Source organism: Rhinopithecus roxellana, chromosome 19 (genome assembly GCF_007565055.1).
Source record: "Rhinopithecus roxellana isolate Shanxi Qingling chromosome 19, ASM756505v1, whole genome shotgun sequence".
In the NCBI taxonomy this organism is placed as follows: domain Eukaryota; kingdom Metazoa; phylum Chordata; class Mammalia; order Primates; family Cercopithecidae; genus Rhinopithecus; species Rhinopithecus roxellana.
In genome coordinates, this window is record NC_044567.1 from 65,823,638 (window position 1) to 65,840,525 (window position 16,888).

At 44.9% G+C, this 16,888-nt stretch overlaps 1 pseudogene across 1 annotated transcript; it reads left to right on the plus strand.

The window, feature by feature from the left end:
* Positions 1-7,169: 7,169 nt before the first annotated feature.
* On the plus strand, positions 7,170-7,850 carry LOC104681442 (annotated as a pseudogene). The gene has a single exon (XR_750584.2). The product of XR_750584.2 is annotated as a 40S ribosomal protein S8 pseudogene (transcript).
* Positions 7,851-16,888: the final 9,038 nt, after the last annotated feature.

Consider the following 16,888-nt stretch of genomic DNA (forward strand, 5'->3'; position numbering starts at 1 on the left):
ATCCTCTGAGGGTTGTCAAATTATATCTCACTGTTATTTCAACTTAGATTTTCCTGATCACTAATGAGACTGAACATCTTTAAAAATGTCTACTGGGCATTTGTGATCCTCTTCTGTGACTTGTCTATTCTAGCCTTTGATAATTTCCTGCTAGGTTGTCTTTTTATTACTGATTAGCAGAAAGTTGTGGGGTGCTTTTGTTTTGTTTTTGAGACAGAGTCTCACTCTGTCACCCAGGCTGGCATGCAGTGGGGTGATCTTGGTTCACTGTAGCCTCGACCTCCTGGGCTCAGCCAATCCTCCTGCCTCAGCATCCCAATTAGCTGGGATCACAGTCATGCAACATCACACTTGGCTAATTTTTAAATGTTTTGTAGAGACGAGATCTTGCTATGTTGCCCAGACTGGACTCCAACTCCTGGGCTCAAGTGATTATCCTGCCTCAGCCTCCCACAGTAATGGGATTACAGGTGTGAGCCACCATGCCTGGCTAGAAATTTTTAATATATTACTTATCTTGTCTTTGCTCTTCCTGCAGTTTCATAATAATGTGTCTAGATGAATATTTTCTTTTATTCATGCTGCTTGAACTAAATGAACAATCTGTGAACTCTTTCATCATTCTGGAAAATTTTCAGGTGTCTTATCTTCAAATATTGTTTCCACTCCATTCTTTCTATCCTTTTCATCTGGAATTCCCTCTGGGCATGGGGCACAGCCATCATCTGATTTTTTTCGTCTATGTCTCTTAAGCTCTGAGACAGACAGTATTAGATAGCTCAACAGTCATTCCCAAGCTCTCTCTCCCTTGCAGGCTTCCCACTAAAGAAGCTGAAAAATGTTATATGCTTCCTTCCTCAAATGCCCTTGCAGCTGGGGACCATGTAACAGAGTACTGTCAATGAGCCAGAGAAACCCAGGGAGTCTTTTACTTTATTTAAAGGTAAAAAATAGGAGCGACTTACCTCTTCCTCTTCTTCCTGCCCTGCAGGTGGAAGGGATGTCTGAAGTTTGGCAGCTAAAAGGAACCAGTCACACAGGAACAAGTATGGGGACAAAAGTCAACAGATTAAAGATGGTGAGCATGGACAGGAGACACTCTGGGGCCCTCATTACAACACTGAGTGGTGAACCAATCCTGAAACTACTTTTGTTAAAAAAGAAATATTAACATTTTTAATGGTTTAAGCAACTGTTGGTTTCTTGAAGGTGAACACATACTAATTCAACCCCTCTATTTCCTATTTTTTTAAATATCTCTTTTATATTCTAGGTAATTTCCCTATATTTATTTTCCAGTTCATTAGTTCTCTCTTCTCCTGCATCTAATCAGTTTGGCAACACATCTCATTGTGGCTTTAATTCCAAATTTTCATTTCTAGAAGTGTTCTTTTTCCAAATTTCTTTTTTAAATGGAATCATTCCTTCCTTGTGGTTTTCTATTGTTCCCTTTATCTCTTTAATATGTTTAAACACAAGCTTTTTGTAGTCATTATTTATCATCTCAAATTCTGGTAGACAATCTTTTCATTTGCTGTATTTGCTGAATAGTTCAAGTAGACAATTTTCACGAGCTATTGTGTACTGTAAGCCCAGGGGCTTCCTGTATCTGGGAGTATAATCCAAGGTCTTTATGCAGCACAGATATTATAAATGTGGACTCCAAACCTCATCTGGCCTGGTTTTCTTTCTTTACAAGAGACTCTCTCTTTTTCTCTCTCTGCCCGTAACCAAAAAATACCAGATGGAGACCAGCTTCCTTATCACTTCCCCGGACTGGCAGGTGGAGCTGCAAAAATTTCTGCTCTTACTAAAAAGAGCAGCATGTTGTGAACCTTGGTTGGCTTTACACAGGGGTCTTGGTACTAATGCTGTGTTTATGGAAGTACAGGACCTTGTCTCCTGTTCCTGTGTGGGCAAACACTGGGGTCCCCAGGTTTGTTCTTCAGTCCTCCCTATGCTTCCCTAAGACCAAGGGCCTGGATGCTCTCCTCCACTCTGACAGCTTTAAATACCATCACTGTGCCCGCCCTCTCCAACACAGCAGCCACACGTGACGTGGCTATGTAAATTAAAATTAATTAAAATTAAAATTGGAATTAAAAATTCAATCTCCAGACATACTATCCGTATTTCAGGGACTCAAGAGTCCATGTGGTTGGTGGCTGCCATGAAGGCAACATAGATATATAACATTTCCATAATCTCAGGAACCTCCATTAGATGGAGTGGATTATGGATGACCTCCAGATCTGTGTTTCCAGCTCTGCTCTCCCATCCTGGCTCTGGATTTGCTGTGCAATCACCTGCCTACCATCATCACCTGCATATTTCACAGCCCCTTGGACTCCACATGATTTAAACACCTTTCCCCTAGAATGCTTAATAATCCTGTCCAGCCTGCTTCACAAACAAAGCACCCCACAGAAAAGTAATTTAAAGATTTTAATACATTCTGTGATGGTTAACTGCATGTGTCAACTTGGACAGGCATAGATGGCACCCAGATATTTGGCCAAATATTGTTTTAGATGTTCCTGTGAAGGTGTTTTTTAAAATAAGCTTAACATTTAAATGTTAACATTTAGTTTAAATTAGTAGACTTTGGGTAAAGCAGATGCTCCTCCTCAATGTGGATGGTCTTCATTTAATCAGTTGAAGGCCTTCATAGAAAAATATTGACCTTGCCTAAGAAGAGGAATTTTGTCAGCAGACGGCCTTCATACTCAAAGCATCAACTCTTTGCTGAGTCTCTAGCCTGCTGGCTTACCCTGAAGATTGTGGAGTTGCTAGCTTCTATACTCTTGAGCTAACTTCTCAGAATAAATCTCTCCCCCCCTCCCAATTACCCCCAATATCCTACTGATTCTGCTTCTCTAGAGGACTCTTAACATCTTAAAAAATTAAATTACTTTGCCCAGTTATTGTCATTACCATGACCATTCTTTGGACTTTATTTAAATCCTGACGTGGAGTAATCAAAACAGAGCTTTTAAATGTATCTGTGCCCTCCCCATCTCAGAAAATGGCCCTATCAAACCAGACACCAGGGTCTTTGACTCCTTCCTCTCCTCCTCCCCTACAACCAATCTGTCACTAAGTTCAGCTGATTCTAAGACATATTTCGAATCTTTCTATGTCTTTCCATCCGCACTGCTACACCCTCATGGTTAATGGGTGAGGCCAAACCTGAGCCAGGGGGAAACTCTGCAGGCTCTGCCCCCTTGGACTGCCTGGATCAGCACTGCCTCTCTGGCCCCACTAACTGCATCCAGCCAACTGGCTTTCTTCCATGTCCTGAACCACACCAAGGTGTTCCCTAGCCGCAGCTACTCCTTTGCCCTGGCTCTGCACTGCTGCCTCCTCTACCTTCTGACACTGTTTTGACATCACTGCCACCAGTCTCCCTGGTCTAAATGTGACCCCCATCACTCACTCTCAAGGCACTGAGTTTCTCTCTGGGCTCTTTGATGACTTATCCTTGTTCATTTATAGTTTTACTTGTTATAAAGTCTACCCGCTTACTTGTCTGCCTAGTTCATGAGGGCATCACAGTTCAGAGTTCATGAGTTCAGAGAGCACGTCTCTACTGTTGACTGTCTTAATATGGTGCCTGGTCCTTGGCAAGAAATTCTTGAGTGACCAAGTGTAGGGCCCAGCACAGCATTTTCCAAAGTATGTTCTATGGGACATATTGTAGGATGTTCTAGGTCAAGGGTTGGCAAACTGCTGCTCACGGACCAAATCTGATTTATAGCCTGTTTTTGTAAATAAAGTTTTGTTGGGACACAGCCATGCCCATTCATTTACAAAGTGTCGAAGCCCTCTTTAGCCCGATGGTAGAGCTGGATGGTTTTGACTGAGACCAACTGACCCACTGAGCCTACTACATGGCCCTTAACAGGGAAAATGTGCCAACCCTTGTTATCGTGATTGTAGTAAAATAAACAAATAGTAAAGAGGTTATGTGGATCTGATCTATGTTGGGTTAAACAGTCACACAGATTTCTTAATGTAGGACTTCTTGAAGTCTTTAACGTGTTAATAGGCACTGTGCTGTCTACAAATGTCATGTAATATACAGTGTTCCAGCAGGGAATGTTTTGTTGGTGCTTGCTGGTTCTTTGGAATAGGCTTTGAAAAATGCTGGCCAAGGTCTTGAAACATGAAGGTGAGATTCCAGCAGGGCTTTCTCTGGAAAGCAGTGATAGGAACTTATCAGTGGCCACAGTGGGGAGGAAGAGAGGAAGGGAGGGAGGGAGGGAGGAAGGGAGGGAGGGAGGGAGGGAGGAAAGGGCTGATTATCTTAAGGGGCTGGAGTGTGGTATCCACTCTGAATGACAACATTTAGAATTTATGTACAAGATTTATTGGGAGGAAAAAGCAGAGCAAAAACAGAAAGAAACAGAAGGAAAATTTCCCCGGGGAAATGGTAGTTACTCATTGCAAATTATCTCTAACTTTCCCTAGGATATAAATACCTTAGAGATATTTCTCAGTAGGATATGGGACTTTTTGATGGAAGGAAGTCTCAGATATAAAAAAGGTTAACATTCCAAGCATCTCCAAAATTGGTTAGGTCTCTAGGAGAGCTTACACAAATATTGTGTAATATACAGAATTTTATTCCCCTCAATGCAGCAAAAGTCATTTGAGAAAAATGAAGATATTGAATTGCACACGGGAAGGTAAAATCCTAATTTTAGTGCATATCCAAAAATATCTTCCCAGAGTGTTGAGGTTGTACTAAAGTTCCAGACGGGGGAATGTAGATACAACACTCATGTATAATGCAGCAGGACAGGGCAAAGCAAAACTGCACAGCCCAAGGCATTTGCTTCTAGAAGATGCTTTCGCTTGCCTTGGTTGCCTGGTTACTTGCCTTGCCTTGGTTACTAACATTTGGTACAGACATCAATCACTTGGGGGAGAAGCTGCAGTGTACACACTGAATTGTGTACTATGCTAAATTCCACTGAGGACACAGTTGGATTCGTGGCTGCATTCCCAGTACTTCTTCACCTTTGCCGAGGTCTTCCAGGTGCCTCCATGAGGTGTCTATTAATGAATTGACTCTGTACACTAATTGCAAAAGTCAAAAAAAAAAAGAAGAAGAAAAAAGCAAAGCGTCTTGGGAAGAAGGCAGAAGACTGATTAGAAAATGCTGTATGGGTCAAGAGTCATGGCTCATGCCTGTAATCCCAGCACGCTGGGAGGCCGAGTCAGTCGGATCCCTTGAGGTCAGAAGTTCGAGACCAGCCTGGCCAACATGACGAAAAAACTCAGCCAAGCATGGTGGCTGATGCCTGTAATCCCAGCACTTTGGGAAGCCAAGGTGGGCGGATCACCTGAGGTCAGGAGTTTGAGACCAGCCTGGCCAACAGGGCAAAACCCTGTCTCTATTAAAAATACAAAAATTAGTTGGGCATGGCAGTGCCTGCCTGTAATTCCAGCTGCTCAGAAGGGTGAGGCAGGAGAACTGCTTGACCCCGGGAGGCAGAGGTTGTAGTGACCCTAGATCATGCCACTGAACTCCAGCTGGGGCAACAAGAGTGAAACTCCATCTCAAACTCTGTCTCAAAAAAAAAAATTAGGACAGGCACAGTGGCTCACGCCTGTAGTATCAGCACTTTGGGAAGCAGGCGTGGGCAGATCACCTGAGGTCAAGAGTTTAAGACTAGCCTGGCCAACATGGGGAAACCTTGTCTCTACTAAAAATACAAAAAAAAAAAATTAGCTGGGCATGGTGGTGCGTGCCTGTAGTCCCAGCTACTGGGGAAGGCTGAGGCAGGAGAATTGCCTGAACCCAGGTGGTGGAGGTTGCAGTGAGCCAAGATCATGCCACCGCACTCCAGCCTAGGCGACAGAGGGAGACCCATCTCAAAAAAAAACAGGCGTTGTGGTACACACCTGTAATTCCAGCTACTCAGGAGGCTAAGGCAGGAGAATCGCTTGAACCCAAGAAGTGGAGGTTGCAGTGAGCCGAGATCGCGCCACTGCACTCCATCCTGGGTGACAAAACAGAGAGTCCATCTTAAAAAAAAAAAAAAAGAAAGTTCTGTACGTTCGTTCTTGCAGGAACCAGCTGTCATGGTGATCTAAACAACCTCATTCCCAGGATCTCTCTGGGGTTTTCCCAATAGGTCTTTATTATTACAGCTGTGGAATCAGTTTGAGTTTTTGGGAAAATGTAACAGTTTACAGATCACAGAGGATAAAAGCAGTTCATTCCTCACTGGAGCTCAGCATATGCAGCAAGAGCCCAGGGAGGACCACACTTACATTAAAGGTCTGGTGAGAGAGAATACAAAGCAAACGCACACATAAGCAGGTTCATGTGAAATCTCAGCAAATGCAGCCTGTGCTGTTTCCCTGCTGTGCATTCAGTGTTCAGTCCTTGCCTGGGACTGGTGTATACACACATTCAATTTTATTTATTTATTATTTATTTATTATTATTTTTTTTTGAGACAGAATCTCACTCTGTCGCCCAGGCTGGAGTGCAATGGTGCAATCTCGGTTCACTGAAACCTCTACCTCTCAGGTTCAAGCGATTCTCCTGCCTCAGCCTCCTGAGTAGTTGGGACTATAGGCGCCTGCCACCACGCCCAGCTAATTTGGTGTTTTTAGTAGAGATGGGATTTCACCATGTTGGCCAGGCTGGTCTGGAACTCCTGATCTCAGGTGATCTACCTGTGCTGGGATTACAAGCATGAGCCACTGCGCCCAGTCACAGACATCCAATTTCAGTATCTCTGTTCCGATCTCAGGCTAGCTGGTAAACCTCCCGTGGCCTCGTCCTGCACACGGAGATCACAGCCCTTAGCCACGGACTTGTGACCTGCACATAGACTCCTGGGTCCCCTCTCTTCATAGCATCCTCCTTTCTGATATCCCATTCCATAAAATGTGCGGCTTCGGCTGCCCTCTCTGGTCACCGCCTGATCACCACCTCCTCAGCCAGTGGGGCTGCTATGCTCTGGTCAGAGGCCAGCTCCCTGCACTGGGCGGTGGATATTGTTTCCAGGCAGAGAACTGGTGAGCTGGCCATCACTGCAGGAGTTTCCCTTCTCTCAGAGATTATTCCCACACTGCTTGTTTCGTAGAGATGAATTCCAGATGGCTAAGCTTAAAAACTAAAATTATGCTCTTTCCAGCCAGCGCCGAGCGATGGGCATTTCTCGGGACAACTGGCACAAGCGCCGCAAAACCGGGGGCAAGAGAAAGCCCTACCACAAGAAGAGGAAGTATGAGTTGGGGCGCCTGGCTGCCAACACCAAGATTGGCCCCCGCCACATTCACACAGTCCATGTGCGGGGAGGTAACAAGAAATACGGTGCCCTGAGGCTGGACTTAGGGAATTTCTCCTGGGGCTCAGAGTGTTGTCCTCATAAAACAAGGATCATGGATGTTGTCTACAATGCATCTAATAATGAGCTGGTCCCTACCAAGACTCTGGTGAAGAATTGCATCGTGCTCATCGACAGCACACCGTACCGACAGTGGTACGAGTCCCACTACGCGCTGCCCCTGGGCCGCAAGAAGGGAGCCAAGCTGACTCCTGAGGAAGAAGAGATTTTAAACAAAAAACGATCTAAAAAAATTCAGAAGAAATATGATGAAAGGAAAAAGAATGCCAAAATCAGCAGTCTCCTGGAGGAGCAGTTCCAGCAGGGCAAGCTTCTTGCATGCATTGCTTCCAGGCCAGGACAGTGTGGCCGAGCAGATGGCTATGTGCTAGAGGGCAAAGAGTTGGAGTTCTATCTTAGGAAAATCAAGGCCCGGAAAGGCAAATAAATCCTCGTTTTGTCTTCACCCGTGTAATAAAGGTGTTTATTGTTCTGTTCAAAAAAAAAAAAAAAAAAAAAAAAAAACTAAAATTATAACATTATAAAAAGAAAATACAGAAGAATTAAGATTATAATCCTGGGGAAAGAAAGCCATATAAGGCACAAAATACAAAAGCAAAACAAAACAAAAAACATAAAAGAAAGGACTGAGAAATCTGACTACAAAAATTTAAGTTTCTGTATGACAAAATTAAAACCAGTGTGTGTATATATATATATATATATATATATACACACATATATAGCAAATGTCTAGTATCCAGAATATATTCCTATAATCACTAAGAAAGACAGATAACTCAAGTAAAAATTGGCAGGGAAATGAACCAGCAACATACTGAAGAGGAAACACAAATAGTCTGAAATGTACGAAAAGATGTTCAGTCTCACAGAAAATAAAATGGCGGCCGGGCGCGGTGGCTCAAGCCTGTAATCCCAGCACTTTGGGAGGCCGAGACGGGCGGATCACGAGGTCAGGAGATCGAGACCATCCTGGCTAACACAGTGAAACCCCGTCTCTACTAAAAATACAAAAACTAGCCGGGTGAGGTGGCGGGTGCCTGTAGTCCCAGCTACTCGGGAGGCTGAGGCGGGAGAATGGCGCAAACCCGGGAGGCGGAGCTTGCAGTGAGCTGAGATCCGGCCACCGCACTCCAGTCCGGGCGACAGAGCGAGACTCCGCCTCAAAAAAAAAGAGAAAAAAACAAACAAACAAAAAAAAAACACTCTATTACTCCATTTGCTAATCTTCAGATGTTCCTGTAAAGCTCATGGGAAAACTGATATTCTGATTTTTGATGGGTTTGCTATATGCAGCACCTTCTAGGTACTTGATGTTTTTCACTCATTATTTGATACATGTCAACCTAAAAGGTTGGACCTGTGCATTTCTACATTTTCTAATGTGGTCAGAGAAGTCTGGGAAGGATAGAGAATAGCAAATTAATAGATGGTTAGTATCCAAAAAGATTTCGATATGCCAGAAATAGGAACCAAATTAAGTGAGCTGACATTTAACTCAATTCTTCATCTTAATGTGTTTACATTTTTTCACAATGACCATCTATTACTTTTACAAATTACACATTTGTAAAAATAATACACATTATTAAAAATATTAGTGGTGGGCTGGGTGCGGTGGTTCACGCCTATAATCCCAGCACTTTGGGAGGCCGAGGCGGGTAGATCACCTGAGGTCAGGAGTTCGCGACCAGCCTAGCCTGGCCAACATGGTGAAACCTTGTCTCTATTAAGAATACAAAAATTAGCTAGGCGTGGTGGCAGGCACCTGTAATCCTAACTACTCAAGAGGCTGAGGCAGCAGAATCGCTTGAACCTGGGAGGCGGAGGTTGCAGTGAGCCGCGATAGCACCACTGCACTCCAGCCTGGGCAGCAAAGTGAGACTCTGTCTCGAAAAAAAAAAAAAAAAAAAAAAATATATATATATATATATATATGTATATATATATATATGTATATATATATATATATAAAATTAGTGGCATCACATATAGACAAAATAGGTCAATGTGGATTCCAAAGTCATGAATGAATAAGAGTTCTAGTAATTATATGATTCTGTGTCAAACAGATCGTAAAGGAATGCCTTGTCCTTTTCATTCCAAAAATTTTGAAGAAGACTTGGCTGTAAATGAGGGAAGCAAGATGCAATTCAACCCTTGCTAGAAAGGCAGGCCTTAATGTTTTTTTCCTCATGTGATAGGTTAAAGATGTCTACAGATTCTGAGAAATCCTCCATTTAAGAAACAGAGTCCAATTCTCCTCCGCTTGAATCTAGGCTGGCCTTAACAATTTGCTCGAATGTGGAGTAAGTGCCTTGGGACTCAGAAGGCCAGTTCCTAAGAGCTTGAAGTTCCTACCCAGGATTCTTGGAATGCTCTCTTGGACCCCTGAGGCTCCTGGAGTATGTGGAAATTCACGCTGGCCAAGTATACAGGCTGCATGGAGACAGATGGCGGCCCCACTGTCCCAGCGGCAGCCATGAGGGCTGGTGACCAAGAAGCAGACAGCAGTCATGCCCAAACAAAATGAACACTGTTGTTATTCTAATCCACTGTGTTTCACGGTGGTTTGCTCTACAGCTATAGCAACCACAACACCTGACCTGACTTCTTTCACATCTGATGCAAAGGAGTGAATCACATCTCTGTGGTGGTGGAAAGAAACCTATTGTCCCCCAAGCAAATAACTCTGGGGTTCCTTGGAATTCCAATTCTGATCCTGTTCATGTTATTGTTTTAGTCACCTTCTTTTTATTTTATATGGCTCATCATCTCCCAAATCAAGGTTGGCAACTTCTGCTTATCCTTTTTTTTTTTTTTTTTTGAGACAGTCTTGGCTCTGTCGCCTAGGCTAGAGTACAGTGGCGCGATCTCGGTTCACTTGCAAGCTCCGCCTCCCGGGTTCACACCATTCTCCTGCCTCAGCCTCCTGAGTAGCTCGGACTACAGTGTCCACCACCACGCCTGGATAATTTTCTGTATTTTTTTTCAGTAGAGACAGGGTTTCACTGTGTTAGCCAGGATGGTCTTGATCTCCTGACCTCGTGATCCGCCCACCTTGGCCTCCCAAGGTACTGGGATTACAGACATGAGCGACCGTGCCCAGCCTGCTTATCTTTTAAAATTTAAGAAAATGCAGACCTCCTCAACCCACTCAGTTCAATGTCATTACTACTCTGAAACATGAGCTGCAGGGACCATGCTCATGGCTGTTTCCACTGTGCCTTTCCTTCTGCAACGCCAGGGTGGGCAGAATGACGTGTGAAGGGGGCCTTCATAGCACCTTTCCAATCAGGCAGGGCAACCTGCCTTCATCAGCACTCTTTCTCTACACTTTCTTCTTGTTTATTCTTCCAGGTGAATTTTTAATTATTTTGTTAAGTTCAAGAATAAAGTTTGTTGGGATTTTAATTGGAGATTGATTTGGAATAATTCGCTTTTTATTTTTTTTTTGAGACGGAGTCTCGCTCTATCGCCCACGCTGGAGTGCAGTGGCCGGATCTCAGCTCACTGCAAGCTCTGCCTCCCGGGTTTACGCCATACTTCTGCCTCAGCCTCCCGAGTAGCTGGGACTACAGGCGCCCGCCACCACACCCGGCTAGTTTTTTTTGTATTTTTTAGTAGAGACGGGGTTTCACCGGGTTAGCCAGGATGGTCTCGATCTCCTAACCTCGTGATCCGCCCGTCTCAGCCTCCCAAAGTGCTGGATTACAGGCTTGAGCCACCGCGCCCGGCCATAATTCGCTTTTTAAATGGTTCCTCTCACTATCTGCCCTGACAGAACTGAGGGTTTGAGACTGGGAAAGACGAGACAGCGACCACGGTGAGCTGGTCCAGGAAGCAGCACCCCTCCCTTTACTCCTCTGTGGGCAAGAGCCTTCCCATGGCAAGAGGACGGCTGTGTCCCAGACATGTTCAGGCAGATGCTGCACAGCCTCTCCCTGGAGACAGAATCACAGGAGTTCACATCTCAGGAGTGGTTGGGGCCCCATCTTTCTTACTTCCTCTGTTTTCATTTGACAAACACTCAGGGAGTCCCCACCTGCAGCATTTCCTCCCTGAGATTCCCTGGCTTTGGCATTGTGACACAGGGTCTGGTTGCGTTGCGAGCACAGGTCAACACCTCCTGCCCCCTGGCTGGGTCCACTTCCTCTGGCCCACCAGCAGCTCAGGCAGTGCTGGCCTTGCACAGCACCTGAAGGCAGGCGAAGCCCCGTGGCTCAGCAGGGGCCTCTGGTTTCTTCTGTGGCATCGTGAGAGCAGGTCTTCTCTATGCCCTCAGTTCAGGACCCACACAATTCCCTGCCATCTTCTGTCCCCAGGACCACGCTTCAGGCCTCTGGACAAACGCTTTCCTGGAATTTTCTTCCTCTCCTTTCTTCTTCTGCCTTTCTGTTAAGTTGGCTACCTCATTTTCATTAACTCCTCTCTTCTTCCTTGCTTGCTGCTTCTAAAAACTGTTGTAACTATGCAAAGCTCTGCTGGCTCCTCTCCTCCTGGAGTCACCCAGGGTCAGTGGACTGGCAGCACCCCGAAGCCCCATCCTGCTCCTTGCTGAATGTTTACCTGTGTCCAGAAGCTCCCCCAAGGAAACGCTGGAGACACCTTCTCATGAGCCACCTGCACGACTCACTAGCAGTTCAGCCCTCAAAGCTGGGAGTAGAGTCCACACAAACATTTCTAAACCCCTCCATGCGTGAGGGGCTGAGGAGTACACCTGCAGGGAAGTGTGGTCCTACTGCATGTGATTTACCCATGCTGCGGTGCAGGCAGGCAGCACAGCCTGAGGTTGTAGTGTACAGGAGGCAGGATGAACTCTGGGGCTTCAGGAAAGGGCGAGCCACTACAAGATTCCTCATGGAGTTCTGGGAGCCCGGGAGACAAAAATCTGGTTCTTTCTTTGTTTTATAATAAGTCCTCACTTAATGTCATCGAGAGGTTCTTAGACACTGTGATGTTAAGTGAAATGGTGATGTGCTGTGTGACAAAACCAGTTTCACTGTAGGCTAACTGATATGAGCCACAGTTGAGTTCTCATGGCTTATGGTATGTGGTTTCACCCAAAGCTGCAGTTTCCAGGAACCGACTGCCCACACTAACAACTGAGCTGACATCAAACTGAATGAAGCCCCTGGCTAACCTAAATGTCCATTGCTCGAAAGAGTAACAAACCAACCCAAACCGTGACCAGCTCCTCCTCCTCTCACTAAAGCAACTCAGTGTGACTTCAGGAAAATGACTCATCTTTTCTGCCTTTGGTTTTCTCATCTTTCAGATGAAGTGGCTAGATTAAATCAGTGGTTCTGAAATAAACAGTTATGAAACCTGTTCTTCCAATCTGACATTTCTGCAAAGGTTTTTTTTTTTTTTTTTTTTTTTTTTATACGGAGTCTTGCTCTGTTGTCCAGGCTGGAGTGCAGTGTCACAATCTCGGCTCACTGCAACTCTGCCTCCCAGGTTCAAGTGATTCTCATGCCTCAGCCTCCCAAGTAGCTGAGAATACAGGCACATGCCACTATGCATGGCTAATTTTTATATTTTCAGTAGAGTTGGGGTTTCGCCATGTTGGCCAGGTTGGTCTCGAACTCCTGACCTCAAGCAATCTGCCCACCTCGGCCTCCCAAAATGCTGAGGTTACAGGCGTGAGCCACCATGCCTGGCCTGCAGAAGCTTTTTAAAGGTAGGGTTTGTAAACCACAAAATCCAGTGATCTTCTCTTTTACAACCTTCTATGTTTTACCTTGCATTGCCCCAAAGAGCAGCCAGCAGCCACATGTGGCTGTTTAAATTAGTTAAAATCTTAAAAACAAATTTACAAGAAAAAAACAACCCCTTTAAAAAGTGGGCAAAGTACATGAACAGACACTTCTCAAAACAAGACATTCATGTGACCGAGAAACAAATGAAAAAATGCTCAACATCACTTATTAGAGAAATGCAAATAAAAACCAAAATGAGATACCATCTCACACCAGTCAGAATGGCGATTATTAAAAAGTCAAGAAACTATGGATGCTGGCAAGTCTGTGGAGAAAAAGGAATGCTTTTACACTGTTGGTCAGAGTGTTCAATCATTATGGAACACAGTGTGGCAATTCCTCAAAGACCCAGAAGCAGAAATAACACTTGACCTAGCAATCTCATATCTGGGCATATACCCAAAGGAATATAAATCATTCTGTCATAAAGATACAGGCATGCATATGGTTCACTGCAGCACTAGTCATAAGAGCAAAGACATAGAATCAGCTCAAATGCCCATCAATGATAGACTGAATAAAGAGAATAAGGGACATATACACCATGGAATTCTCTGCTGCCATCAAAAGGAACGAGATCATATCCTTTGCAGGGACATGGATGAAGCTGGAAGCCGTTATCCTCAGCAAACTAATGCAGGAAGAGAAAAAAAAAACATTGCATGTTCTCACTTATAAGTGGGAGTTGAATGATGAGAACACATGGACACACGTATGGGAGCACCACACACTGGGGCCTGTCTGGGGGCATGGAGGGAGTGACAGCACCACGAAGAATAGCTAATGGATGCTGGGCTTAATACCTGGGTGACGGGTTGATCTGCGCAGCAAACCACCACGTCATATGTTTACCTATGTAACAAACCTATACATCCTGCACGTGTACCCCAGAAGTTAAAAGTTGAAGAAAAAAATAATTTTAAAAATTAAAATACAACAAAATTAAAATTCAATTTCTTAGTCACATTAGCCACCTTTTAAGTGCTCAGCAGCCACTGTGGCTAAGGTTCAGCCAGCACAGATCTAGAACATTCCCATCATCACAGAAGGTTCTACAGGACAGCGCTGCCCTGCACTTATGCAAACATGCATGCATAGTTCCCCTCTTTTATGCAGATGGCGGCATGTTCTGCTCCCTTACCAAGATATACAGAGCTAGGTCCTTCATGACATCTGGAAGAACAATTTCAGTGTAGAGACCAAGGGACCAGATGCTGGGCCCAACAGCAGGAGTTCAGTCCCAGCTCTGACCCTTACTAGAGTGTGACTCTGAGCAGTCATGGAGCCTCTTGCTGCTTTGGTTTCATATTCATAAACTGGATATAAAATGCCTAACTCATGGGATTGTGGTCAAGACCAAATGCACTTAGACAATGTTGGTCACATGGTAAATATTTCATCACTGCTAGCTTTACTTCCGTCACCATTGCCTACTTCACTCTCTGATGACACATGCAGGTCCATCATATGGATGGAGACAGTAGGCATTTAGGGTGTTTCCAGTCTTTCGTTATCACAAACACTAGTGCAATAATTATCTTCCCAAGCACATCTCTACACACAGGTGGAATCCATTTTGATGGATTCCGCCAAATTGCCCTCAAAGAGGTTCTTCCACCTTAGACTCTGTCTCCCAACAACACACGCGTGACTGTGTCCCTCTACCATACAGCATGTGCCCTTTAATGACGGGCTTCTTTTTACTCAGCACAGGCCCATCCGTGTTGTCTTGTGTGTCAGCCACGCCGCTTCTGCATCCACCCATCCACCTTCTTCTCTCAATACCCCAATCCCCATCATGGTTCAGGAGTTGTGGGTTTCCTTGTGTCCTCCAGAACCACAGTTCTGGCTGAGAGACCACCTGCCACCATGGCTTGAAAACCCTTTCCAACTCTGTAGCCAGCGGAGTTAGATCCATATTCCTGGCCTGTGTGGAAAGACATAAGTCATAAGTTAATCATAAGTTAATCATAAGTCATAAGTTAATCATAAGTTAAGTCATAAGTTAATCCACAAAGTTCTAGCACTCCAAAGAGAACATTTTTAGTAAGTGAAATTTTTTTTAAAGGAAATAGTACTTCTATATTTTTGGATGTGCTTACTAAGAAAATAATATGTAATAACTAAAGAATTAATTCGAAGGAATTTTGTTCCAAGATTAAGTTTAGTTTATACTTAGAAAGGCGGAATTCAGCCTCTAAAATGGTAAGTGTCTTGTGGTGAAATTACTTCTTTTTCCCAAATGGACATTTCATGAGTAAGGGAATGGAAAAAATGCTCAGTGCAGATTCACTTGGGACTGTAATTATCTAAATAGGCTCACATGCTGTCCTGGGGGAGGGAGAGGGAACAGCAGCAAATACCAAAGCCTCCTTTTTGTGAATGGTGACATGATGGCTTTGGTGTTGGGTGGTGTCATGTTGCAGCACCAGTTGCTGGCATATTTGACCTACTGAGGCCCTCAGCCTCAGATAGCCCTCAGGAGGAAAGAAGACAAAGATACTTAAATCACCCTCAGTCTCCAGGAGGAGACTTTCTGACAATATTTATTTTTGAAAATCCTATTTTTCCTTCCTAAAGCTGGCATGACATCTAGTATTTCTATTTACATGGAAAAAAGTGTAAATGGGCAGTTTTGATATAGATACTTCCTTCAAATGACCCTGGAAAGCCAGAAAATGAGGCTAACTCATGATAATAACCTTTCTTTCATTTTAGAGACAGGGTCTCACTCCGTCACCGAGGCAGGAGTGCAGTGGCATGACCATGACTCACTGCAGCCTTGAACTCCTGGGCTCAAGCAATCTTTCTGCCTCAACCTCCTGAAGTGTTGGGATTAAAGGCATGAGCCACTGTGCCCGGCCAAGAACTTTTAACTGAAGTCCAGTGCCGTCTCTAAAAAGCCCACCTTGTGAGTCCCCTCACTTTCTCCCGCATTTCATAGGAATTTGGCAGGTTGGAAGAGGCAGGATGTGGGCCCTTAGTCTGCAGGGTGGCTGAGTTTCTGGTCTTCCTAGATGTTCCTCTCAGCCACCGGCCACCATCTCCAGGGGGCATACTGGCCTCTGCTCTCCCTCCACAGCCCACTGGAACTTCCGCTCTTATCCCCTGCCTCTGTTACACCTCTAATTCTCCAATATGGACCTCCATGAGTTGCCTTGATGAAGGCCTGGAGCCCAAATTGCTGGCAACCAAAACACTCTCTCCTTTTCCTTAAGGACACGGAGGACCTAATCTTCCCGTCTTTCAGGTAGGTGGTGGTGAGGGCAGGGAGGGGAGCTGCGTACCATACCTCTGAGAAAAGAGAGGATAAATAAAACAGCTAAGTACTCCTGTCAGAAAAAGCCAGTCTTTCCACACAGGCCAGGAACATAGGTCTAACTCCGCTGGCTACAGAGTCAGTACGGGTTTTCAAGCCATGGTGGCAGGCGGTCTCCCAGTTGTGGTTCTGGAAGACACAAGGAAAACCACAACTCCTAAACTAGAATGGGGTAGGGGCTATGGAGAGAAGAAGGTGGACGGATGGATGCAGAAGCAGTGTGGCTGACACACGCTGCAACACAGATGGGCCTGAGGAAGTTGCACTGAGTGAAATCAGTCCCTCACCAAAGGGCACATGCTGTGTAAGTCCACGTCTATGAGGTGCCCAGAATGGGTAAATTCAGAGACAAAGCAAAACGGTGGTTAGGGGCTGAAGACAGGGAATAGGAAGCCCCCACCCCAGTGTTTAAAGCTTACAGAGCTCAGTTTGGGATG